Here is a 27137-nt window from a genome sequence, read left to right as displayed (position 1 = left end):
GAAGATAGTGAAAGCCCCATTTCTCACCTTTGGATAAGGGAATTCCAAGTACAGAAAAGGAAATAAACTAGAAGGAGCTCTGTCTTACTTGATTGAAATTGTGAACCCACAGTTTTCAATCTATATAGGTAAAGAAATACACAGATATTAATGTGAAAGTGTATGTGAGTGTTGGGAGGGTGAGGTAGCAGCTATACTTCCATATGCTCAAGGACACCTAGTAGCCAGATCTTGATTTTTAAATACCATCCTCCAGTGCATGACTGATTTCAAGGCTGGGGCAGGGAAAAGAGCAAAATGGTTCTAGGACATCCTTCTGTGCCAGAAAGAAAGTACCTGCAGTATGACATGAACATGTTAAAAGGAAAGAAAGCCAATTTGAAGAGTCTCACACTGGCCCGATGGGGGACAATTTGAATATAAAATAATAGTAACATTATGAATCTTGAATAAAATAGCAAACCGTGAGTCCATATTTTGTGATGAGGGATAACAGTCTCGAAGTAACTCTCTATAGAATGCTTATTAATGACATAGGAAAAATGAGTAATTCTCCAGTGGAGAATTCTGGCAGCCACGGCAGCCACAGCCCTAACCAAGTGATCAGAGAACGTGATTAGTAGTGGTACAAACTGAACTGTGTATCACCTGATGGGATGCAATGAGAAGAGCACAGCATCTCTTCTCCAGTATTCCTGCCAGAGGCACGGTACCTGAATCTAATCATAAGAAAACACTGGAAAAACTCAAATTGAGAGTCATTCTACAAAATACCTGTAATCTGTACTCTTTAAAATTGTCAAGGTAATGGAAGTCAAGGAAAAGCTGAGGAACTGTCCCAGATTTAGGAGTTTAAATGAGACATGACACAAATGGGAAGTGTGACTCTGAATTGGATCCTCTGCTCTTAAGGATATTGTTAGGACGATTGGTGAAACTGAACGTATTAGGTAGTAGTGGTGGATCAAGTTTAATTCCCTGATTTTAATGGTTATTCTGTGCCTTTGTTTGTTTTTCTGAAAGACATTTATTGGAATACTGATGTAGAAATATAAGGAGCAGACAATACCAGTATTTGTTTGTAGATTTCTAGTTGATTTCATGCCAAGTAACAAAGCTTTGAAAACACATTTAGGTAGCTTCTTTAAAAAATCATATTTATAAACTCAAGCCATCAAATTAGGATGTTACCTACTAAATATAAGTAAAACGGATCTAAAATTTTATATCAATGTAGGAATGATTTTTCAAGAATAAGATATTCAGTTGGTTTTAACTTGGTAAGTTTTAGGGCCATTTATCATAAAGCAATGCCTTTTTTATATATATCTTTATTGGAGTTTAATTGCTTTACAATTTTGTGTTAGTTTCTGCTATGTAACAAAGTGAATCAGCTATTGTATACATATATCCCCATATCCCCTCCCTCTTGAGCCTCCCTCCCATCCTCCCTATCCCACCCCTCTAGGTGGACACAAAGCTGCCCTGTGCTATGCAACTGCTTCCCACTAGCTATTTTACATTTGATAGTGTATATATGTCAATGCTACTCTCTCACTTCGTCCCAGCTTACCCTTCCCCTGTCACCGTGTCCTCAAGTCCATTCTCTACATCTGCATCTTTATTCCTGTCCTACTCCTAGGTTCATCAGAACCTTTTTTTTTGTTTGTTTGTTTGCTGTACGTGGGCCTCTCACTGTTGTGGCCTCTCCCATTACAGAGGACAGGCTCCGGACGCGCAGGCTCAGCAGCCATGGCTCACGGGCCCAGCCCCATCCCAGCAGCATGTGGGATCTTCCTGGACCAGGACACGAACCCGCGTCCCCTGCATCGGCAGGCAGACTCTCAACCACTGAGCCACCAGGGAAGCCCAGAACCATTTTTTTTAGATTCCATATATATATGTGTGTTAGCATACGGTATTTGTTTTTCTCTTTCTGGCTTACTTCACTCTGTATGACAGACTCTAGGTCCATCCACCTCACTACGAATAACTCAATTTCATTTCTTATGGCTGAATAATATTCCATTGTATATATGTGACACATCTTTATCCATTCATCTCTCGATGGACATTTAGGTTGCTTTCATGTCCTGTCTATTGTAAATAGTGCTGCAATTGTGCCTTTGTTTGTAGGAATTACACACTGTATTAGATTCCTACAGTTGCTGAATTAACTTAAAACAAATTGGGTAGCTTAAAACTACATAAGTTTATTCTTTCACAGTTTTGGGGGCCACAATTCTGAAATCAAGGTATCAGCAGGGTTGGTTCCTTCTGGAGGTTCTGAGAGAAAATCCATTCCATGCCTCTTTCATAGATTCTGGTGGCTCCGGCAATCCTTGGCATTCCTTGGCCCAGAGATGCATCACTCCAATCTCTACCTCCATCTTCACTTGGATTTCCCCTGTGTCTCTCCTTTGTATCTAAGTAGCTCAAATCTCCCCTCCTTTTTCTTATAATGATCCTAGTCATTGGATTTAGGTCTCACCCTAAATCCAGAATGATCTCATCTCAAGATCCTTTATTTAATTACATATGCAAAGACCCTATTTCTAAATAGGGCCATGTTCACAGGTACCAGTTGTTAGGACTTGGACAAATCTTTGTGTGTGTGTGTTTGGGGAGGGTGGTGCTCTCTATTCAAACCGCCATACACGTTAAAGTATTTGGGGGCTGAGGATCAGGGTATTATGTTGGCAACTTATTCTCAAATGTTTAGGAAAAAAGAGTTCTTTGTATTGTACTTGCATTTTTAAAAATAAGTTGAGACTGTCACAACTAGCAAAATTAGAAATAAAGTGGAGGAATAAGCTCTGTTGAATTCGTTTAGTGGTAAATAGGACAGACTAGAGTGAGGTCGTCTGGGTTTGAGCTCCACCACTTAACTCACTGTGTGAATCTGGGCAGGTCACTTTAACTCATTTCAACTTCAGTTCCTTTGTCTACAAAGTGGGGATAGTGATCCTTCATAGATTTATGAGGATTGAGACAGCGGTTGTAAAGAGCTTGGCAAAATACCTAGCTTTTAGTAAACAGTTAATAAAAGTTAATATCATTATCCTTTTAACATCATCAACATCATTAAAATGACTAACATTTACTATTACCCATTAACTGAGGGTCAGCGATGTTCTTTCAGCCTGATTAAAAATTCCTGAACTTAGTAAGCCAGTAAGACTTGTCCTTCCTACAGAAGTTTACCAAAACCATACATTCTTGCTTTCTTCTTGCAGTTACAATTAACTGTGCTATGTTTTTTGTTTTTTTAATTAATTTATTTATTTATTTTTGGCTGTGTTGGGTCTTCGTTTACTGTGCAAGAGCTTTCTGTAGTTGCGGCGAGCGGGGGCCACTCTTCATCGCGGTGCACGGGCCTCTCACTGTCGCGGCCTCTTTTGTGGTGGAGCACAGGATCCAGACGCGCAGGCTCAGTAGTTGTGGCTCACGGGCCCAGTTGCTCCGCGGCATGTGGGATTCTTCCCAGACCCGGGCTTGAACCCGTGTCCCCTGCATTGGCAGGCAGATTCTCAACCACCAGTGCCACCAGGGAAGCCCCTGTGCTATGTTTTTAAGCACTGAATTTGTGGGGTCTTGACATTTAAATGTCTTAATCTAGCCATTCAAAACTATGGAGATTCTCAGAAATCCAACCTTGTTATCAAGATTAGGTAAGTATTTCTGTCCATATTGGTAGTTGTATCATAGAGGAGTGCATTCAGCTACAAGTAATATAAAGCAAAACTAGAGTGGATAAAACAGAGATTCATTTGTCTCACATAACAAGAAGTCAAGAAGTAGGCAGCCCAAGGCTGGTGAGACCGTTCACTGATGTCAGCAAGGACCATGTTAGCTTCTATTCTTTATTGCCTCATAGTCACAAGATGGTCACAGTATGTTGAGGTGTGATATCTACTCTACAGGCATGAAAGGAGGAGCACAAACAGATTAGAGTCTACCAACAAAGTCTGTCCTTTAATATTTTAATAGAGCAAAATTTCCCAGAAGCTTCTATCCATTGGAGCTTCTTTACATCACCTTGGTCAGAACTGGGTCATATAATGCCCAGAGATAAATTATTACAGGTCAGAGGAGGAAGGAAAGGAATGGTATTACTATAATTAATTCAGATCATTTATGATTCACTTTCCAGAACTGGAACAGGGATCAAATTTCCCAGTAGGGAATCTGCATGTGCTCTGTAAATGGAACAACAAAGTCTCATGACAGCACATCTGTTTACAACATGTTTTCTTGTTCGGAGCTACTGCTCAGATAAAAAGATTCCTTTCAAAGTATTACTGCTCATTGACAATGCACTGAGTCACCCAAGAGCTCTGATGGAGATGTACAACAAGATTTATGTTGTTTTCACGGCTGCTAACACAATATCCATTCTGCAGCCCATCAATCAAGGAATAATTTTGACTTTCAAGTCTTATTATTTAAGAAATACATATCATAAGATTATACACAGACAGTGATTCCTCTGATAGATCTGAACAAAGTAAATTGAAACCTTTTGGAAAGGATTCACCATTCTAGATGTCATTATCGACATTAACAGGAGTTTGGAAGATGTTGATTTCAACTCATGAATAACTTTGAGGGGTTCAAGACTTCAGTGGAGGAAGTAACTACAGATGTGATGGAAATAGCAGGAGAACTAGAATGAGAAGTGAAGTCTGAAGATGGGAGTGGAATGCTGTGATCTCGTGATAAAATTTTAATAGATGAGTAGTTGCTTCTTATGGATGAACAAAAAAATCTGGTTTCTTGAGATAGAATCTACTCCTGGTAAAAATGCTGTGAAGATTATTGAAATGACAACAAAGGGTTTAGAATATGACAGAACTTAGTTGATAATGCAGCAGCAGGGTTTAAGACAATTGACTTCAATTTTGAAAGTTCTACTGTGGGTAAAACGCTGTCAAACAGCATTGCATGCTACAGAGAAATCGTTCATGAAAGGAAGAGTCAAACAGTGCAGCAAACTTCACTGTTGTCTTATTTTAAGAAATTGTCACAGTCATCCCAGCCTTCAGCAACCACCACCTGATCAGTCAGTAGCCATCTACATCGACAACTAGCTGAAGGCTCAGATGATGGTTAGCATCTTTTAACAATCAAGTATTTTTAAATTAATGTATGTACATTGTTTCTTTAGACATAATGCTATTACACACTGAAAACACTACAGTATAATGTAAATATAACTTTTATATGCACTGGGAAACTAAAAATTTATGTAATTCACTTTATGGCAATATTTGCTTTATTGCAGTGGTATGGAAATGAATCCACAGTATCTCTGAGGTAAACCCGTGTCAATATATCATAAGATCCTCCTGAAAAAAATCAACCCAAGGTACACTGGTAAAATATGGTTCTAATTTGTTTCTTATCTCATAAGAAATTATGAGATATGCAGAGAGGTTTTTTGGTATATCATTAGCATATTTTTCAGTTATGAATATAAAATAGGAACACATAGAATCCTTTTTTATTGAAGATGATCTAAAAACTAAGTTAATCTCAGTTTGAGATTAAAAACTTGCAATGTTGGAAGGAAGGAAAAGTTTTCAATTGTGGAGAGAGATGAAATGCCATCTAAAGTCCTTAAGGAGTGAAGCAGAGGATATCTGGGCAAGCTGGAATAAGTAGAATACAAATCCAAAAACTATTCATCAACATGACCTAATAGAGATAGTCTAGTCATGCTCCCTCTTTGCACGTATGAAAGTACTGAGGCCCAGAGACAGAAGACTAGGCATACTGTCAGACATTGCACAATTGTTTGGGGAGGTGGAATTAGATCTCAGACATCCTGACTTGAATCTAGTGTTCTTTCATCTGTGTCTCTGTGAGGCTAAGGCAGTCCAACAATCTGCAAAAAGTGATGTGTAGTGAGTTGTCTTGATTCCTGTTGAGAAGAGACCAGAAGCTACAGAAATTCCTTGGAAAGTTTAATGTTCCAGCTAAGAAGAGGGAACCAGAGCTGAACAGTTCTGATATCATAAGCAGACAGAGAAATAATATAGATGTGAATGTTTGGTTTTTCTTTTTTCTTTTTATTTTATTTTTTTATACTGCAGGTTCTTATTTGTCATCACTTTTATACACATCACTGTATACATGTCAATCCCAATCGGCCAATTCTTCACACCACCACCACCCCGCCGCTTTCCCCACTTGGTGTCCATACGTTCGTTCTCTACATCTGTGTCTCAGTTTCTGCCCTGCAAACCAGTTCATCTGTACCATTTTTCTAGGTTCCACATATATGTGTTAATATACGATATTTGATTTTCTCTTTATGACTTACTTCACTCTGTATGACAGTCTCTAGATCCATCCATATCTCAACAAATGACCCAATTTCGTTCCTTTTTATGGCTGAGTAATATTCCATTGTATATATGTACCACCACTCTTTATCCATTCGTCTGTCGATGGGCATTTAGGTTGCATCCATGACCTGGCTATTGTAAATAGTGCTGCAATGAACATTGGGGTGCATGTGTCTTTTTGAACTATGGTTTTCTCTGGGTATACGCCCAGTAGTGGGATTGCTGGGTCATATGGTAGTTCTAATTTCAGTTTTTTGAGGAACCTCCATACTGCTCTCCATAGTGGCTGTATCAATTTACATTCCCACCAACAGTGCAAGAGGGTTCCCTTTTCTCCACACGCTCTCCAGCATTTGTTGTCTGTAGACTTTCTGATGATGCCCATTCTAACTGGTGTGAGGTGATACCTCATTGTAGTTTTGATTTGCATTTCTCTAATAATTAGTGATGTTGAGTAGCTTTTTCATGTGCTTCTTGGGCATCTGTATGTCTTCTTTGGAGAAATGTCTATTTAGGTCTTCTGCCCATTTTTGGATTGGGTTGTTTGTTTTTTTAATATTGAGCTGCATGAGCTGTTTATATATTTTGGAGATTAATCCTTTGTTGATTTGTTTGCAAATATTTTCTCCCATTCTGAGGGCTGTCTTTGCGTCTTGTTTATGGTTTCCTTTGCTGTGCAAAAGCTTTTAAGTTTCATTAGGTCCCATTTGTTTATTTTTGTTTTTATTTCCATTATTCTAGGAGGTAGATCAAAAAAGATCTTGCTGTTGTTTATGTCAAAGAGTGTTCTTCCTATGTTTTCCTCTAAGAGTTTTATAGTGTCTGGTCTTACATTTAGGTATCTAATCCATTTTGAGTTTATTTTTGTGTATGGTGTTAGGGAGTGTTCTAATTTCATTCTTTTACATATAGCTGTCCAGTTTTCCCAGCACCACTTATTGAAGAGGCTGTCTTTTCTCCATTGTATGTCTTTGCCTCCTTTGTCATATATTAGTTGACCATAGGTGTGAGGGTTTATCTCTGGGCTTTCTATCTTGTTCCATTGATCTATGTTTCTGTGTTTGTGCCAGTACCATATTGTCTTGATTACTGTAGCTTTGTAGTATAGTCAGAAGTCAGGGGGTCTGATTCCTCCAGCACCGATTTTTTCCCTCCAGACTGCTTTCGGTATTTGGGGTCTTTTGTGTCTCCATACAAATTTTAAGATGATTTGTTTTAGTTCCATAAAAAATGCCATTGGTAGTTTGATACGGATTGCATTGAATCTGTAGATTACTCTGCGCAGTGTAGTCATTTTCACAATATTGATTCTTCCAATCCAAGAACATGGTATATCTCTCCATCTGTGGGTATCATCTTTAATTTCTTTCATCAGTGTCTTATAGTTTTCTGCATACAGGTCTTTTGTCTCCTTAGGTAAGTTTATCCCTAGGTATTTTATTCTTTTTGTTGCAATGGTAAATGGGAGTATTTCCTTAATTTCTCTTTCAGATTTCTCATCATTAGTATACAGCAATGCAAGAAACTTCTGTGCATTAATTTTGTATCCTGCAACTTTAGCAAATTAGCTCTAGTAGTTTTCTGGTGGCATTTTTAGGATTCTCTATGTATAGTATCATGTTATCTGCAAACAGTGACAGTTTTACTTCTTCTTTTCCAATTTGTATCCCTTTTATTTCTTTTTCTTCTCTGATTGCCGTGACTAGGACTTCCAAAACTATGTTGAATAATAGTGGTGAGAGTGGAAATCCTTGTCTTGTTCCTGATCTTTGAGGAAATGATTTCAGTTTTTCCCCATTGAGAATGATGTTTGGTGTGGGTTTGTCATATATGGCCTTTATTATGTTGAGGTTGGTTCCCTCTATGCCCACTTTCTGTAGAGTTTTTATCATAAATGGGTGTTGAATTTTGTCAAAAGCTTTTTCTGCATCTATTGAGATGATCATATGGTTTTTATTCTTCGATTTGTTAATATGGTGTATCACATTGATTGATTTGCATATACTGAAGAATCCTTGCATCCCTGGGATAAATCCCACTTGATCATGGTGTATGATCCTTTTAATGTGTTGTTGGATTCTGTTTGCTAGTATTTTGTTGAGGAGTTTTGCATCTATATTCATCAGTGATATTGGTCTGTAATTTTCTTTTTTTTGTAGTGTCTTTGTCTGGTTTTCGTATCACGGTGATGGTGGCCTCATAGAATGAGTTTAGGAGTGTTCCTTCGTCTGCAGTTTTTTGGAAGAGTTTGAGAAGGATGGGTGTTAGCTCTTCTCTAAATGTTTGATAGAATCCACCTGTGAAGCCATCTGGTCCTGGACTTTTGTTTGTTAGAAGATTTTTAATCACAGTTTCAATTTCATTACTTGTGATTGGTGTGTTCATATTTTCTGTTTCTTCCTCGTTCAGTCTTGGGAGGTTATACCTTTCTAAGAATTTGTCTATTTCTTCCAGGTTGTCCATTTTATTGGCATAGAGTTGCTTGTAGTAGTCTCTTAGGATGCTTTGTGTTTCTGTGGTGCCTGTTGTAACTTCTCCTTTTTCATATCTAATTTTATTGAATTGAGTCCACTCCCTCTTTTTCTTTATGAGTCTGGCCAATGGTTTTTTAATTTTGTTTATCTTCTCAAAGAACCAGCTTTTTGTTTCATTGATCTTTGCGATTGTTTTCTTTGTTTCTATTTCATTTATTTCTGCTCTGATCTTTAAGATTTCTTTTTCTGCTAACTTTGGTTTTGTTTGTTCTTCTTTAGTTCCTTTAGGTGTAAGGTTAGATTGTATATTTGTGAGTTTTCTTGTTTCTTGAGGTAGGCTTGTATAGCTATAAACTTCCCTATTAGAACTGCTTTTGCTGCATCCCATAGGTTTTGGATCATCGTGTTTTTGTTGTCATTTGTCTCCAGGTATTTTTTGATTTCCTCATTGATTTATTCGGTGATCTCTTCGTTATTTAGTAATGTATTGTTTAGCTTCCATGTGTTTGTGGTTTTTTACATTTTTTCCCCTGCAATTCATTTCTAATCTCATAGAGTTGTGGTCAGAAAAGATGCTTGATATTTTCTTAAATTTACTGAGGCTTGATTTGTTACCCAAGATGTGATCTATCCTGGAGACTGTTCTGTGCTCACTTGAGAAGAAAGTGTAATCTGCTGTTTTTGGATGGAATGTCCTATAAATATCAATTAAATCTACCTGGTCTCTTGTTTCATTTAAAGCTTCTGTTTCCTTATTTAATTTCATTTTGGATGATCTGTCCATTGGTGTAAGTGAGGTTTTAAAGTCCCCCACTATCATTGTGTTACTGTCGATTTCCTCTTTTATAGCTGTTAGCAGTTGCATTATGTGTTGAGGTGCTCCTATGTTGGGTGCATATATATTTATAATTGTTATATCTTCTTCTTGAATTGATCCCTTGATCATTATGTAGTGTCCTTCCTTGTCTCTTGTAATATTCTTTATTTTAAAGTCTATTTTATCTGATGTGAGTATTGCTACTCCAGCTTTCTTTTGATTTCCATTTGCATGGAATATCTTTTTCCATCCCCTCGCTCTCAGTCTGCATGTGTCGCGAGGTCTGAAGTGGGTCTATTGTAGACAGCATATACATGGGTCTTGTTTTTATATCCATTCAGCAAGCCTGTGTCTTTTGGTTGGAGCATTTAACCCATTCATGTTTAAGGTAATTATCGATATGAATGTTCCTATGACCATTTTCTTAATTGTTTTCTTTTTTTTTTTTTTTGCAGTACACGGGCCTCTCACTGTTGTGGCCTCTCCCATTGCGGAGCACAGGCTCCGGATGAGCAGGCTCAGCAGCCATGGCTCACGGGCCTAGCCGCTCCGCGGCATGTGGGATCTTCCCAGACCGGGGCACAAGCCCGTGTCCCCTGCATCAGCAGGCGGACTCTCAACCACTGGGCCACCAGAGAAGCCCTTCTTAATTGTTTTGGGTTTGTTTTTGTAGGTCCTTTTCTTCTCTTGTGTTTCCCACTTAGAGAAGTTCCTTTAGCATTTGTTGTAGAGCTGGTTTGGTGGTGCTGAATTCTCTTAGGTTTTGCTTGTCTGTAACACTTTTGATTTCTCCATGGAATCTGAATGAGATCCTTGCCTGGTAGAGTAATCTTGGTTGTAGGTTCTTCCCTTTCATCACTTTAAGTATATCATTGCACTCCCTCTGGCTTGTAGAGTTTCTGCTGAGAAATCAGCTGTTAACCTTATGGGAGTTCCCTTGTATGTTATTTGTCCTTTTTCCCTTGCTGCTTTCAATAATTTTTCTTTGTCTTTAATTTTGGCAGTTTGATTACTATGTCTCTCAGTTTGTTTATCCTTGGGTTTATCCTGTATGGGATTTGCTGCAGTTCCTGGACTTGGGTGGCTATTTTCTTTCCCATGTCAGGGAAGTTTTTGACTAGAATCTCTTCAAATATTTTCTCTGGTCCTTTCTCTCTCTCTCCTCCTTCTGGGACCCCTATAACGCAAATGTTGCTGCATTTAATGTTTTCCCAGTGGTCTCTTAGGCTGTCTTCATTTCTTTTCATTCTTTTTTCTTTATTCTGTTCCATAGCAGTGAATTCCACCATTCTGTCTTTCAGGTCATTGATCCATTCTTCTGCCTCAGTTATTCTGCTATTGATTCCTTCTAGTGTGGTTTTCATTTCAGTTATTGTATTGTTCATCTCTGTTTGTTTGTTCTTTAATTCTTCTAGGTCTTTGTTAAATACTTCTTGCATCCTCTAGATCTTTGCCTCCATTGTTTTTCCAAGGTCGTGGATCATCTTCACTATCATTATTCTGAATTCTTTTTCTGGAAGGTTGCCTATCTCCACTTCATTTAGTTGTGTTTCTGGGGTTTTATCTTGTTCCTTCATCTGGTATATAGCCCTCTGCCTTTTCATATTGTCTATCTTTCTGTGAATGTGGTTTTTGTTCCACATGCTGCAGGATTGTTGTTCTTCTTGCTTCTGCTGTCTGCCCTCTGGTGGATGAGGCTATCTAAGAGGGTTGATGGGAGGGACTGGTGGTGGGTGGAGCTGACTGTTGTTCTGGTGTGCAGAGCTCAGTAAAACTTTTATCCACTTGACTGTTGATGGGTGGGGCTGTGTTCTCTCCCAGTTGGTTGTTTGGCCTGAGGCAACCCGACACTGGAGACTACCTGGGCTCTTTCCTGGGGTTAATGACAGACTCTGGGAGGGTTCATGCCAAGGAGTACTTCCCAGAACTTCTCCTGCCAGTGTTCTTGTCCCCACGGTGAAACAGTGCCACCCCCGCCTCTGCAGGGGACCCTCCAACACTAGCAGGTAGGTCTGGTTCAGTCTTCCCTGGGGTCACTGCTCCTTCCCCTGGGTCCTGATGAGCACACTACTTTGTGTGTACCCTCCAAGAGTGGAGTCTCTGTATCCCCCAGTCCTGTCGAAGTCCTGCAATCAATTCCCACTAGGCTTCAAAATCTGATTCTCTAGGAATTCCTCCTCCCATTGCCGGACCCCCAGGTTGGGAAGCCTGACATGGGACTCAGAACCTTCACTCCAGTGGGTGGACTTCTGTGGTATAAGTGTTCTCCAGTCTGTGAGTCACCCACCCACGAGTTATGGGATTTGATTTTACTGTGATTGCACCCCTCCTACCGTCTCATTGTGGCTCCTGCTTTGTCTTTGGATGTGGGGTATCTTTTCTGGTGAGTTCCAGTGTCTTCCTGTCGATGATTGTCCAGCAGCTAGTTGTGATTCTGGTGTTCTCGCAAGAGGGAGTGAGAGCACATCCTTCTACTCCGCCATCTTGGTTCCTCCTCCCTATAGTTTTGCATTATAATTTAGCTCTGTGATCAATTTTGAGTTAATTTTTTGTGAAGAGTATAAGATCTGTGTCTAGATTCATTGTTTTGCATGTGGATGTACAGTTTTTCCAGCAGCGTTTGTTATAAAAAGTGCCTTTGATCCATTGTATTGACTTTGCTTCTTTGTCAAAAATCTCGTGACTCTATTTATGTGGGTCTATTTCTGAGCTGCCTATTCTATTCCATTGATCTATTTGCCTTTTCCTTCACTGATATCACATTGCTTCTATTACTGTAGCTTTATAGCAAGTCTTTTTTTTTTTTTAACATCTTTATTGGAGTATAATTGCTTTACAATGGTGTGTTATTTTCTGCTTTATAACAAAGTGAATCAGTTATACATATGTTCCCATATCTCTTCCCTCTTGCGTCTCCCTCCCTCCCACCCCTCTAGGTGGTCACAAAGCACTGAGCTGATCTCCCTGTGCCATGCGGGTGCTTCCCGCTAGCTATCTATTTTACGTTTGGTAGTGTATATATGTCCATGCCTCTCTCTCACTTTGTTACAGCTTACCCTCCCCCCTACCCGTATCCTCAAGTCCATTCTCTAGTAGGTCTGTGTCTTTATTCCTGTCCTACCCCTAGGTTCTTCATGACCTTTTTTTTTTTTCCCTTAGATTCCATATATATGTGTTAGCATACGGCATTTGTTTTTCTCTTTCTCACTTACTTCACTCTGTATGACAGACTCTAGGTCCATCCACCTCACTACAAATAACTCAATTTCGTTTCTTTTTATGGCTGAGTAATATTCCATTGTATATATGTGCCACATCTTCTTTATCCATGAGAAAGTATTATTAGCTATTTTAAAGATGATGAAACAGGCTCAGAGAGGTAAGGAACTTGATCGAGTTTACACAATTAAGTGGCAGAGCCAACATTTTAATCAAGATTTGTCTGATTTCAAAGTCCATGCTCTTTATTACTATGAATCATCTTAAAAATTATGTTTTACAAAGATGCTTCCCCTATGAAGAGTCTGAATTATGTTCTCAAGATGCTATTTATCCTTGTTCCAGGCATCACACCCAAGACTCTTGTGCCCCTCAGGCAGCTGCTATGTCCAGCACCTTTGCTGCACCCATTATAGGGTTTTTTCTACCTCCTTTATGGCCATCTTGCAGGCCAGGGAACTCAACGTTCTCCCCTCTGTCTCCTAAGCCTGTGGGTGAAACTTTTGATGATGTCTGTAGGAAGATGTCTGTAGAAGGAAGATGTCTGTAGAAGGGAGGCCTGGTTCTCACAATAATGATATGGGTCTCATATGAGCTGGGGCATCATTTCATTTCAAGAAGGCTGAGCCAGAGGTCAAGGAAAGGAAAGGAAGGTCAGAGTGAGAATAGACACAGTTACTACAAAACCAGGGCTCTTCCTAGTACAATTCTTTTGTAGTAGTCTATACTCTCTCCAGTTTCAATCATTTCCCCCTTGACTGTCATCTCTCAATCTGTCCCTTTATCATTGACTAGCCTGTCAGAAACTGTTTTCACCAAGGATGTTAACACTTTTTTCACACTTCCTTCTAATAACTTTCCAACAACCATAAATAATTTCCATGTTTATGACTTATTTAATACTGTAGGTCCATTACCCTGATCTGTTTTACCTTAATAACTTTACCTCTAAGCACTCACTTGGCTGGCTATACCTCTAGTCTTGAACCCTGAGATTTCTCTCTCCAGATGAAGCCTCCACCTCTTCTACTTCCTCAGTTTTAGTAAGTTTACTTTTGCTTTCATCATTAGCTTCACTTTCCACAATTTATTTATTATTATCTTTCAGTTTATTAGGGTCTAAGCTTCATTTCTGCTTATTAGAAGCACTTTCAACAAGCAGGTATACCTCTGTGCCTTGCTGCTATAAACATTCTCCGAGTTTGTTGGATCACACCATACTCCCATAGATATCCAAATTTATCACGAATTTTGACATTTATGGAAGTTTATTACTCTCTGGGCTTGCAGCATTTAGGATTATAATTATTTTCCCTCTTGAATCATAGACTGGGTTTTCCCTTGGTCTGTGCTGCCAATCTGGATAAATATCCTTCCTGAAATTGTTTAATCCTGAATCCTATCCTTGCCACAGCCTTATAGGTGAAGCTGTTACTGATTTTACCCACTTCCATATATATGATCTAGATAGCTTCCTACCCAGGCAGAATCCCAGGGTTCATCATATGTGATGATTCTACCCAGGCAGAATCCCAGGGTTCATCATATGTCAAGTGTATATCAGCTACTCATTCTCTTACTCCCTTGACTGTTAACTGGAGCATATAGTCCATTAATCTCTAAATCTGGATCACTCTACTGATTTGCATTCTTTATTTCCATTCCAGGATTTCTAAATACTATTACATAAAACTGCATAATTATGTTGGTTTGGCTCCATTAAAATTTTATGTTTTTCAGCCTCAGAAAGATAAGCAATCCTTTTAATCATTCTTAGTCCCTTTACACATTCCTTTCAGTAACAGTTAAAAAAAAGAAAAAAGAAAAAAGAAACCTTATGGTTCTTCTCAAGTCCCTAATTCACAAAAAATGATAGTCTAGTTTTTATGTGACCTAGAATTTGTACAGCTTACAAAAACATCCTCAATTTTGCTATTTACTCTAACATTATTCTTTCAGCATCTTTCTCTCTCCCTTCCGTATCAGCTAATGTTCTTTGACTAGGGTGACACAAATGGACTCTCCTGAAGAAAAAATGAATTTATTGGAAAGATATCGTGAGATCACAGTATTAAAAAGAAGTCTGGAGATGGGGACTTGGAAATTTACGGGAACCAAGGAAACCACAGAGGGAATTATAAAACAGTCTCTTTGACAGCAAAAACAGCTTGGTATTCCAGCCTGACCTCTGGGATGAATCCAGTTGTTTCTAGTCTCTTTTCACTCTGCCCATTATTAAGCCTTCAGGAAGAGAGCATCCAAGTGACTTAGGCTTGGTTTACAGATGTTACTTCTTGGCTAAATGGAAGCCCTCCACTTATACCCCATCAGACTGTAATCAACAGAGAAGCAATACTTCCCCCAAAGGGAATTAGGGTGCTATGAACAAGGGAAAATGAATGCTAGTGAAGCAATCAAAACACAACAAAAATCCACTATACTTTCTGTCACTCAGAAATAATTGGTTCTACTATTCCCAGTTCTCCCACAGTGTTCTTGATTCACTCTTGTGTAGAATTTCTTCATAACCTTCCTCTCCAATATACTCCTTCTAATCCTGGGTCCTCTTTTTTTTTTTTTTTTTTTTTTCTGTTGAGAGCCATTATACATACCAGTCCGCCAGATTATAGACCTCAGAGTCAGCTCTCTTTCCTCTTATTTATCATCTATATTTGTATTGTTATTTTCTGAAAAATATCTCTCCAATTAAGTTTCTCTCCCTTTGTCTCACTTCAACCTGTGGTGGACTATTACGATAGCACCTTAGATGACTTTTCTTTCTGTAAATTTTTCCAATCTAGTTTTTAATATTGCTTGCAGAATTATTTTTCTAAAGTAGTTAAAATACCAAGGAAATAAACAACACTCTTCATGACACTGTCTTGCTTTAAAAAAACTTCAGTGGCTTTTTAGCAGCTCCATGATAAAGTCTAATCTTTATATCCAGTTCTACAGGGCCCTGACTCATCTCACCTCAACTTAACCTTTCTAGAATCAACTCCCTCCATTCTTTTTTTTCTTAGATTTATTTATTATTTACTTTATTAATTGTATTTATTTTTGGCTGTGTCAGGTCTTAGCTGTGGCACGCAGGATCTTCGCTGAAGCATGCGGGATCTTTCGTTGCAGCGCACAGGCTCTTCGTTGCAGCGTGTGGCCTTCTCTCTAGTTGTGGCGTGTGGGTTTTCTCTTCTCTAGTTGTGGTGCGCAGGCACCAGGGTGCGTGGGCTCTGTAGATGTGTCATGGGTTCCAGAGCGTGTGGACTCTGCGGTTCATGGCATGCAGACTCTCTAGTTGAGGTGTGTGGGCTCAGTAGTTTTGGTATGCAGGCTTAGTTGCTCTGTGGCATGTTGGATCTTAGTTCCCTGACCAGGGATCCAACCCACATCCCCTGCATTGTAAGGCAGATTCTTTACCACTGGACCACCAGGGAAGTCCCTCAAATCCCTCTATTCTTTAAGCGTTCTTCTAAGAACACACAGTGTTATCCCAATATATTATGTTCGTACCTATTTATTATGGATATTATGATGGTTTTCCCAACAACCCTCTCAGCCATTGGATAGTAATCATGGACTTGGAGGGAAAATGACTCCACCTCCAGATCCAAGGGTGGCTGTGATTAATTTAATCCAAACATGGGAATCCATTTCCACTTATCTTTGTGATTGATTCATGTAAACCAGGTGTAAATCACTTGGTCTATGGCACATCCATAGCCAAAGTGGTTGATTGAAGAATAGGCTTGGCATAAAAAGAAATGAAATTGAGTTATTTGTAGTGAGGTGGATGGACCTAGAGTCTGTCATACAGAGTGAAGTAAGTGAGAAAGAGAAAAACAAATGCCGTATGCTAACACATATACATGGAATCTAAAAAAAAAAAAAAAAGACGTCATGAAGAACCTAGGGGCAGGACGGGAATAAAGACTCAGATCTGGGCTTCCCCGGTGGCGCAGTGGTTGAGAGTCCGCCTGCCGATGCAGGGGACATGGGTTCGTGCCCCGGTCCAGGAGGATCCCACATGTGGCGGAGAGGCTGGGCCCGTGAGCCATGGCCGCTGAGCCTGCGCGTCCGGAGCCTGTGCTCCGCAACGGGAGAGGCCACGACAGTGAGAAGCCCGCGTACCGCAAAAAAAAAAAAAGACTCAGACCTACTAGAGAATGGACTTGAGGACACGGGGAGGGGGAAGGGTAAGCTGGGACAAAGCGAGAGAGTGGTATGGACATATATACACTACCAAACATAAAATAGATAGCTAGTGGGAAGCAGCCGCATAGCACAGGGAGATCAGCTCGGTGCTTTGTGACCACCTAGAGGGGTGGAATAGGGAGGGTGGGAGGGAGGGAGACGCAAGAGGGAAGACATATGGGAACATATGTATATGTATAACTGATTCACTTTGTTATAAAGCAGAAACTAACACACCGTCGTAAAGCAATTGTACTCCAATAAAGATGTTAAAAAAATAAATAGGCTTGGGATCTGAGAAAGAAAGGTACCTACTGTTCTGAGAGCTTTCTCCTTTCCTTTGGGTATTGTAACGTGAGGGTTTGAATCTTGGAACCATTATAGCTGCTTTGCTCTGATGAGGGAAGCCAGCCTAAGACAAAGCCACTCCTGAGATGAGGTATCATAGAGAAAGAGAGCCAGAGCCCCTGGGTGAAGCCAATCATGATGCCTACCTGACTTCAGGACCTCCAGTTACATGAGTCAATGCATTTTGTCATTGACTAGTCCATTCTGAGTCAGGTTTTCTATTACTAGCTATTCAAAGCATCCTGATACACTGTTCTCCATGATTACCATGTCCCCCCACCCCATTTCTATAATTGGAAAATACTAATATCTGCTCTTCTTTTAAAGCCAACCTAAATTGTTACAACCTCTGTGAAGCTTTCTTTATCTCATGAGCAACAATTATTTAGGTTTTTATTCTCTGTTCCATTGTACCTTGTTCTTACTTCAAATAGACATTCATTTATTCAACATATGTATTTATTGAGCATTTTGTATGTACCAGGTTCTTTTATAGGCACTGGAAACATAGAAATTAGCAAGTTGACAAAAATCTCAGCCCTCATAGAGCCTATATTCTAGAGGGCAAGACAGAAACTAACCACCAACAAAATGGTAAGATGTAAAGGGATATAAAGTATTATGGAGATAAAAGTATTTTGGGGGCTTCCCTGGTGGTGCAGTGGTTAAGAATCTGCCTGCCAGTGCAAGGGACACAGGTTCAAGCCCTGGCCCGGGAAGATCCCACATGCCACGGAGCAACTAAGCCCGTGCACCACAACTACGGAGCCTGCGCTCAAGAGCCCACAAGCCACAACTACTGAGCCCACGTGCCACAACTACTGAAGCCCACACACCTCGAGCCTGTGCTCCGCAACAAGAGAAGCCACGGCAGTGAGAAACTGGCACACCGCAACGAAGAGTAGCCCCCGCTCACCTCAACTAGAGAAAGCCCGTGCGCAGCAATGAAGGCCCAACACAGCCCAAAATAAAAAACAACAAAAAATAAATTTATTTAAAAAATTTTTTTAAAGTATTTTGGAGATAACTTATGGATAAATAAATCTTGGAAAAGGAGGTAGGGGGTGCTGGGGAGACACTGCAATAGGGTGGTCAGGGAAGATCTCACTAAAAAGGTGAAATTTGGGCTTCCCTGGTGGCACAGTGGTCAAGAATCCTCCTGCCAATGCAGGGAACACGGGTTCGAGTCCTGGTCTGGGAAGATCCCACATGCTGTGGAGCAACTAAGCCCGTGTGCCACAACTACTGAGCCTGAGCTCTAGAACTTTCGAGCCACAAGTACTGAGCCCTCGTGCCACAGTTACTGAAGCCCGCACACCTAGAGCCCGTGCTCTGCAACAAGAGAAGCCACTACGATGAGAAGCCCACGCACCACAGCAAAGAGTAGCCCCTGCTTGCTGCAACTAGAGAAAGCCTCGCACAGCAACGAAGAACTAAAGCAGCCAAAAATAAATAAATAAATAAACAAATTTATTAGGAAAAAAGCAGTGGAATTTGAACAAAGATAAGAAAGTAAGTGGATGTCTGGGGGAAAAGTAAGGCAGGAGTATATGTAACATGTTCGATGTCAGCGTGCCACTGAAAAGCAGGCATATCAGTGTAGTAGAACAGGAGTGAGAGAGGTAGAAGAGTGGGCCAAACTGAAAATGGGGGCCAGATCATATAGGATTTGTAAACTATTGGCTCTGAATAGAGAGCTTGAGCAGAGAATGGATCTGACTTCTCTTTTTTTTTTTTTTTTGCCGTACGTGGGCCTCTCACTGTTGTGGCCTCTCCCGTTGCGGAGCACAGGCTCCGGCGGCCATGTGCTTAACGGGCCCAGGAGCTCCGCGACATGTGGGATCTTCCCGGACCAGGACACGATCCCGCATCCCCTGCATCGGCAGGTGGACTCTCAACCACTGCGCCACCAGGAAAGCCCTGACTTCTCTTTTTAAGGGCTCATTCTGGTTGCTGGATTGAGAATAGACTTTGGGAAACATTTATCACACTATATAATTATTAGCTGTTTACTAATCTCTGGCATCTCTTCCCCCTTTGATTGAAAAAGCTGCAGCTTGTTTAAATATCCTTGTGACTTACAAGTGTTTGAGAGACAATGGGAAATCATATATTTGTTGAATTAGTTTTATTCTCTTCATCAGGCATAAGAAAAATATATTACCAAGTGCAATCTGAAAAGATTACAGTAAGCTTAATTTCAAAGAAAAGCAACGCTAAATTGATGAAAGGCAGTGGAATGTAGAAAAAAAAAGTTAAACTTGCACATAGGTAAATAAATATAGGTTACAGTTTTAAAATAAAGAATAGGTTGTCCCTGGATTAAATGAATTAAGATCTAAGGGGGGACAGAATTCTAGCTTAATCAAGTGTGTCACTTTCACATCTAAAATGACACTAACTACTATAACGCTGTATGCCTCCATTAAAATGAAAGTATTGGTGAAACATTGGAAAGTTAGTCATTTTCCGAATGGCTGAGTAACAGCAGCATAGACAAATCATCAGATAAGTATCCCATAGTTAAATAAACTTGTCTCCTGAATCTAAATCAAATTATATATTTGAGGCACGTGTGTGACTTCCAAATACAAATTTGCAGCTTCACTGAATTTTCAGATAATTCATAATTTTCGCCAAACTTATTCCTTTGCACCGTCATTTGTCTGGTATTTGAAAAGCTGTATTCACAAGTTCAGCTAGAAGATATTTATAAGCCCTATAGTGCCGGGCATTGGCAAAGGTCCTCCCTGGACATGTGCTGAAGGGAACAAGCCACACAAGCGCTTCCCTCCCACGTAATCCCTCTGGCTCATTGAAATTGGATGACCTTCCTGGGAACTCTTTACTGTGGCCTCTGTGCATGCCAAAAGCCCAAGAAAGCTTGCTGGGTTGTTCTCATTCAGATACTGAGCTTGCTGGGTTCTCATTCAGGAATCTTTAGACACACTTCCTTCTTGCTCAGTGAAACTGCTAATTGGCACAGGAAACATCCCAGCTTTGTCCATTTTCTGTAGAAGCTGGAAATGCTTCTACCTGACTGTACCGGCAGAATTATGTTTTCAGTGGTATGAATGCCCCAGACATTTCAATGATAACCTTAGGGATAAAATAATACACATAATGCAGTTGGTTAAACAGTCTCTTATGTCACGGAATAAGTGGTTACAAACAAAGATCTTCTGAAATTGGGGGCTAAAAAAAAATGGGTAAAAAAAAAAAAATGGGTGCTTGGGATATAGTTATTTAAATTTGATTAATACGGTACATAGTGCCTTTCTGTTCTTATGTTCTTTACCCTAACTGGTCCATTTGTACTATTATACATTGAATCTGTTTGTTACTAGTTACAAGGAAGAGGGACTGTTGTGGTCGGTTTCCAAGGAAAGTTTTTCCTTCAGCTCAGAAAAGCATGTTACATTGCCAAGAATGAGGGATATTGTCTCTGTATTTGTCGTTGACCAGGAGCCCATGTCTCCCATATGTATGAAGGAAAAAAACCCTCTCTAATCTGTATTTTTAGGTCTTGTCTGCTTCTAATGAACTTATGTAGAGTGACAGGCAAAAAAGAAATAAAATTACTCATGAGAGCACTTGAGCTGGGTGTTGAAATCTTTTTTAGCCAGTCTTGACGTTTTGAATGTTTATTTACGTCAGATTACCAAAAACTACCTTACTTTTTTACATATGTATATGCAAATGTGCATAAGTATCTCTTTTGAATCCAAGTAGATGCATAAAGGTTTTGTTGAGTCTTTAGAGGGTAATTATGCTCTTTAGCTGTTAGTTTCATGCTTTAGCAGTGATGTTTCTTATCAAGTATATTGATATGAGCAAAGTCCATTCAAAAATATCATTAAAAATAAGAGATTATTAATATTTTGCTTTGTGTTTCTAACTGCATATTGTGAGGTTTTGGAGTATTCACTGAGAGCAAGATAGAATTCATGAGATCACTGTCCTTGTGTTAAAAATCTCATAACAGGATAACTAGGTTGCTGGTTGTGTACAGAAAAATCCAGTCGTTACTCATGTTTACTGTACTTCATGTATAAGAAGTTCATTCATGCTGCCCTGTTTCCAGTGTTAGAAGGTATTTGATTCATTGAAATTCTATGTGCCCACGATATATCCGGAACTGTGATAAATGGTTGAATGGATAAAAAAGAAGTCTCCTAGAGAACTTTTGTTTAGGTCCTCTTTGAATTGTGATTTCTAATACTTGCCAAGCTGTTTTGTTGGAATTAACTTTTAAAGGATAGTTTCAAAGGGTAATATTCTATGCCTCCCAAATTAAAACTCTATTAGTTTGTGACACAAAACTAAAAACAATTTTCAAGATCATAGTAAGTCAAAGAGGTTAGTGCTGAGAAGGAACAAACTGACAACTAAAACAGAATCGACGGTTCTAGAAATAGAGCCAAAATACACATGGGAGATTTAGCGTGTGGCAAAGCTGTTATTTCAAAGCAGTGGGGAAAGATCAATTATTTAATAGGCAGTGTTGAGACAGCTGGCTAGCCATTTGGATGAAGATCAAGTTGGATCTCTATCCTAGAGTTTAATAAATTCTTGTAAAATAGTGGTTGAAAATAATAATAGAAAAACAAACCCTAATAAATTAGAAAAAAAATTGGACACAGTTTTATTTTTTTTCTTTATTTAGGATCATGTAATGGGCAAAATATGTTTAAACATAAAATATCACCTATAGGCTATAAAGAAAAGGAAATGGCAGAATTGACTACATAAAAATTTAAGGTATCTATGAAGCAAGAAGTATCATAAAAATGTCAAAAGCAAAAAGACAAACTGGGAAAATATTTGCTGAACATATAATCAGAAGGCTAATTTCCTAGATATACAAAATATATTCACAGACCAATAAAAAGATAAACCTGAAAGAAAATTTGGCAAAAATATAAAGAGAGTTCATAGACAAACATAAATGACCAATTATTTATGCTACAAATGTGCACTGAAAACCTACATATGCCAGGACTATTCACAGTGCTTGAAATGTATCAGAGAACAAAATGGACACAAATTCTAGTGCTTCAGCACATTCTGTCATGAGGAATGGTAGTGGAAAAGACTGTAAATAATACACCTAATAAATAATTATATAATAGGTCGGCACCAAGGTTCCCAAACTGTATGCCAAAGCATCTCTGTAATCCAGCAAAATGACAGGGACGATGGAGGTTGTCTAAATTTTCAAGGGGAACACAGCACCATCTATCAGACAAGGTACACATTACTACAGCTTAAAATTCATGAGTTCATGCCAAATTGTTTTTAGTGGCATCACATCTTCTCAGAGCCAGCATTTCAGTGGTTGCTACAATAGCAAACTAACACTTAACAAAAATCAAGGTGCATCAGGAAATGAGGGTGGTGTTGTCCATTATGTTTCCAAGCGTTGACAAGCCATTCAAGGCCCAACAGGCACACACATCACATTAGTAAGTAAGAATAGTTAATTAAGAACAAAATATAAATATTATTTTCTTTTAACTTATGTCTATTACTTTTTCAAATGGCTATTAAGTTGTTTGGACTTAACTATTTAATAAATGGAATTGTTAGCTATTTCTTTTGGCTAGAGGGACTGTGAAAAAAAATTATTAAGAGACTAAGGGCACCATGAACTGATAAAGTTTGTGAATCTCTTTGTTGGAAGGTGATGAAAAAAATTCAGAACACAATAATTGGCCTGAGCACTGACGGTAGAAAGGGGGAAGATTGCTGTTTGAAATAGGGCTGATAGTTTGGCCTTTGCTGAGACATTTGGGCAAAGCCTAGAAGAGGTGAGGGAGTGAGCCACTGGGATTCGATACCTGAAGGGAGACTGTTCCAAGCCGAGGGCTCAGCCAGTGCAAAAGCCCCAAGATGGGAATGTGCTAGGAACATCCGAGGAGTTCAATATAGCTAGAGCAGAGTGGGCCAAATGCAAAGTGGTAGGAGGTAAGGTCAAGTAAAGGTCAAGGAGGAAAGTTACAGGGACCATTAAAGAACTTTGCTCTGAGAGAAATACAGCATCGTTGCATTTTAAAATAAGTTTTAAATGTACTTATATTCCAAAAGGAATGAATAGCTTAGTGAAAAAACACATTTGACTCTTGATATTTTAATAAGCTCTACAGCGGTTAAAGTTGAGATATAGAAAGTTTGAACCACTATTGTATATATTTCAATATTCATTTTTTTAAATTAATACATGTATCTACTTAGCTTTGTACCTTTGAAGGGAATCATTTAATGACATCATTGTTTAAAATGTAAAGCTGTCCTTGAGAGTATTACAGGCTACAAATCCTTCTTTCCCCGCCCCATTTTCTCCTACAAAAGAAATCCTTCCAGTAAGTAGTTAAGCACAGCAGTGCCCAATTTTCTATTTAAAAACAACTGTGCATAAAGAGTAGAAGAAGATAATTTGTTTTACAGTAGTTTTCACCATCAAATCTCTAAAGAGAGTGAATTATTTTTAAGCAGCAGTCTTTCAGGTTACATTATGTTCTGAAAGCTTTTAGAGGGAGTGTTATGCTGACACCCTTGAAAATATTTTAGATGACAAATATTTTACATTATATGAATATTACATGATTATGTTTAATTATACACATGATTTCCTTTTGCCTGAGATTAAAATCCTAGAGAGTCTTTATGACCCAATGTAAGTACAACACTTGAGAGGGTTCATCTCAGAATGAGAATTATTAGGGTTACTTACAAATAGATACTAAAATCACTGTTCATATACAAAAAAGAGTGATATACCTTTAGATGTACTTAAATCACAGCCAAATTGTTATTAGTATAAAATTTATCCTGTTGGATAAATAATTTTTAACTGTAGCAAACAACACTAGTCATAGAATAATTTTCAATTAATAGAAGTATAAACCTAGGGTATAATTTTAATATTTCCAAGACTTTATTTGGATAATGGAAACAAAGAACTCCTTTTAAAAACATCAAGTTAAGCAGGGGTTTCTGTGTTTTTTCCTTTTTTTTAAAAAATTAATTTATTTATTTATGGCTGTGTTGGGTCTTCGTTTCTGTGCGAGGGCTTTCTCTAGTTGTGGCAAGCGGGGGCCCCTCTTCATCGCGGTGCGCGGGCCTCTCACTATTGCGGCCTCTCGTTGCAGAGCACAGGCGCAGGCTCAGTAATTGTGGCTCACGGGCCCAGTTGCTCTGCGGCATGTGGGATCTTCCCAGAGCAGGGCGCGAACCCGCGTCCCCTGCATTGGCAGGGAGACTCCCAACCACTGTGCCACCAGGGAAGCCCTCTGTGTTTTTTCTTTTGTTTTTGTTTTTGTGGTAAGATCAGAAGTTCAGTTTTGGACCTTAACTTTGAGATGACACTCAGATATCCAAGAGGTGGATCTGGGCCGGATACATTAATTGGGTGTGTTTGCTATATCTGTGTTACTTAAGGAAAGTAGATTGAATGAGATCATCAAGAAATGAGTGTATTCTGACAGAAGAGGGCCAAGGACTGAGCCCTGGAGCACTCCAACACTGACAGGACAGGAAGAAGATGACGAAGGAAGAGAAGGAGAAGGAGTGAATAGGAAAGAAGACAAAATAAGACTGAACATATGTACCAGGGAATGTACAGCAAATGGGGATTCTGAACTGACCAATGGAATTCATTGAATAGAAATCTTGATAAGAACAGTTTCACTGGAGTAATGGAAATGAAAATCTGATTGGCTTTAACAAAGAATGGAAGATTTCTACTCTAGTAATCCTATAGGTAAATTGGATCAACCCTCCAGAAAAGGCAAACAAACTAGACAAAATAGTAAAACAAACAAACAAACAAAAAAACTTTTCCAGGGGACTGGTGAACTAAAAAAACTCAGAGAGATATGCAAAGCATTCAGGGGTGCCTTTATCTCAGAGCTATCTACTGATAATGGAACTGCCAGCTAAAAGATTAAGAAGCAAAGTAGAACTTACAACAAATTCTCAGGGCTGGTGGACAAACATTGGACTCAGGGTTTGCCAGGGAGTATGAGCCCTGGTTTTAAAAAAAAAATCCCGGACATTGAGTTGGGATCCTGAAGATGATGGAGTGAATAGGAATAGACGAACCCTCCCAGGGATCCAAATTTAGTTTCAGAAGATCTCAGTTTCTCATTAAGTTAAGGCAATCAGCGGGGAGGGGGCTGACTTTGCCCCTCAGAGGGTATTTGGCCATATCTGAGACATCTAGTGAGTAGAGATCACAGATGCTGCTAAACATCCTAAAATACAACACAAAAGTGTACAGTTAATGGCAACAGTGCTGAGTCGAGAAACTGGATTAAGGTGATCTGGAGTTGCTAGTGCCCCTGGCTGCCTCTGGACACTAATAAAATGTTCTTGGGATGAAAATAATGCTATTCTGGGACTCAGGCTATATGTACAATTGGTTGTATACAATGTCTAGTGAGAAGTCAGAAACGATCAGGTACGTGAGGAGGTAAGACAATGAGATCATAATTAAAAGGAACATGTATGAAGACACAATGAAATTATCTCATGAATTTTATACTTTTAACTTTTTCATTATGGAACATTTCAAACATACACAAAAATAGAAAAAGTAGACATGAAAGAAAAATGAACACATGTATTTATCATCCAGGAATAACAATAAACATTAATTCATAAATACTCATCCATCTCCAGCAACACTGAATTATTCTAAGAAATTTTCATAACATTTCAATTTTATGTATTTCAGAATGTATCTCTCAAAGATAAAGAGTATTTTTTTTAATATATGTTATGGACTAAATGTTTGTGTCCCTGCCCAAATTCATGTGTTGAAGCATCAACCTGATGGTATTTGAAGATCTGGCCTTTGGGAGGTGTTTAGGGTTGGATGAGGCCACGGGGGCGGGGATTCATGATGGGATTATTGCCCTGAGAAGAAGAGACATCATCAGAGAGCTTGTCCCCACTCTTTCTCCCCATGCGCTTGCGCTTGCGTGTGCGCACGCACACACGCACACACACCCCCCCCACACACACACACAAAGAGGTTATGTGAACATACAGCAAGATGGCAGCTGTCTTCAAGCCAGAAAAAGAGCCTTCTCCAGAATCTACCCATGCTGGCACCCTGATCTCAGACTTCCAGCCTCCAGAAATGTGAGAAAATAAACTTCTGTCACTTAAGCCACACAGTCTATGGAATTTTGTTATGGCGACCGAAGCTGAAGAATCCAATATATAACAATAGTACCATTATCACTCCTTAAGGGAAAAAAAAAACCTTTTAATATAATTCATTATCCAGCAAGAGTTTTAATGTCCTGAATTGCTTCATAAACTGTTTCTAGTTGGATTGTGAGAATTAGGACCCAAACGTTGTTCTCAAGACAAATCTACAAAACAAACATTCAGAGAAGTTTAGCTTCTTGCTTTTTCCTTCCAGAGGAGGCAGTTATCTCCTTCTCCCACAGGTAATTATTTAATTTGTTTTATGATTTAACATTCTATATTTTAAATATAAGCAAAGATACAATTATATTCGTAATACCTTCCCATTTCTAAGATAAATAATAGTATACTTATATTTTCTTTAACTGCTTTTGATGTGATACATTTTTTTGCTACAGTTTGCTTCTTAACCTCATAGTAATTTAAATTTATTTTCTCAATCATCTTTATTCATTTCACATCTATTTAAGTAGTTTTTCAATTGTTTAATAAATAAATACAGAAATGACAGAAAGGGAT

General features: G+C 39.0%; 2 protein-coding genes across 2 annotated transcripts in view; one reads left to right on the top strand and one right to left on the bottom strand.

Annotated features, from left to right (window-relative positions):
* Positions 1–27137, top strand: part of TMTC3 (transmembrane O-mannosyltransferase targeting cadherins 3) — a 302048-nt gene that overhangs the window by 244443 nt on the left and 30468 nt on the right. The gene's annotated exons all lie outside the window — the stretch shown is intronic.
* KITLG (KIT ligand) overlaps positions 26735–27137 on the bottom strand; it is a 101287-nt gene continuing 100884 nt past the window's right edge. Inside the window, exon 10 of the mRNA XM_060165036.1 lies at positions 26735–26782. The gene's annotated coding sequence lies outside the window, so the exon portion shown is untranslated. The remainder of the gene's footprint in view (positions 26783–27137) is intronic.

This window comes from Lagenorhynchus albirostris, chromosome 11 (assembly GCF_949774975.1).
Source record: "Lagenorhynchus albirostris chromosome 11, mLagAlb1.1, whole genome shotgun sequence".
Taxonomy (NCBI): domain Eukaryota; kingdom Metazoa; phylum Chordata; class Mammalia; order Artiodactyla; family Delphinidae; genus Lagenorhynchus; species Lagenorhynchus albirostris.
The sequence above is the reverse complement of the archived record's forward strand: the minus strand, read 5'-3'. Positions and strand labels throughout refer to the sequence as shown.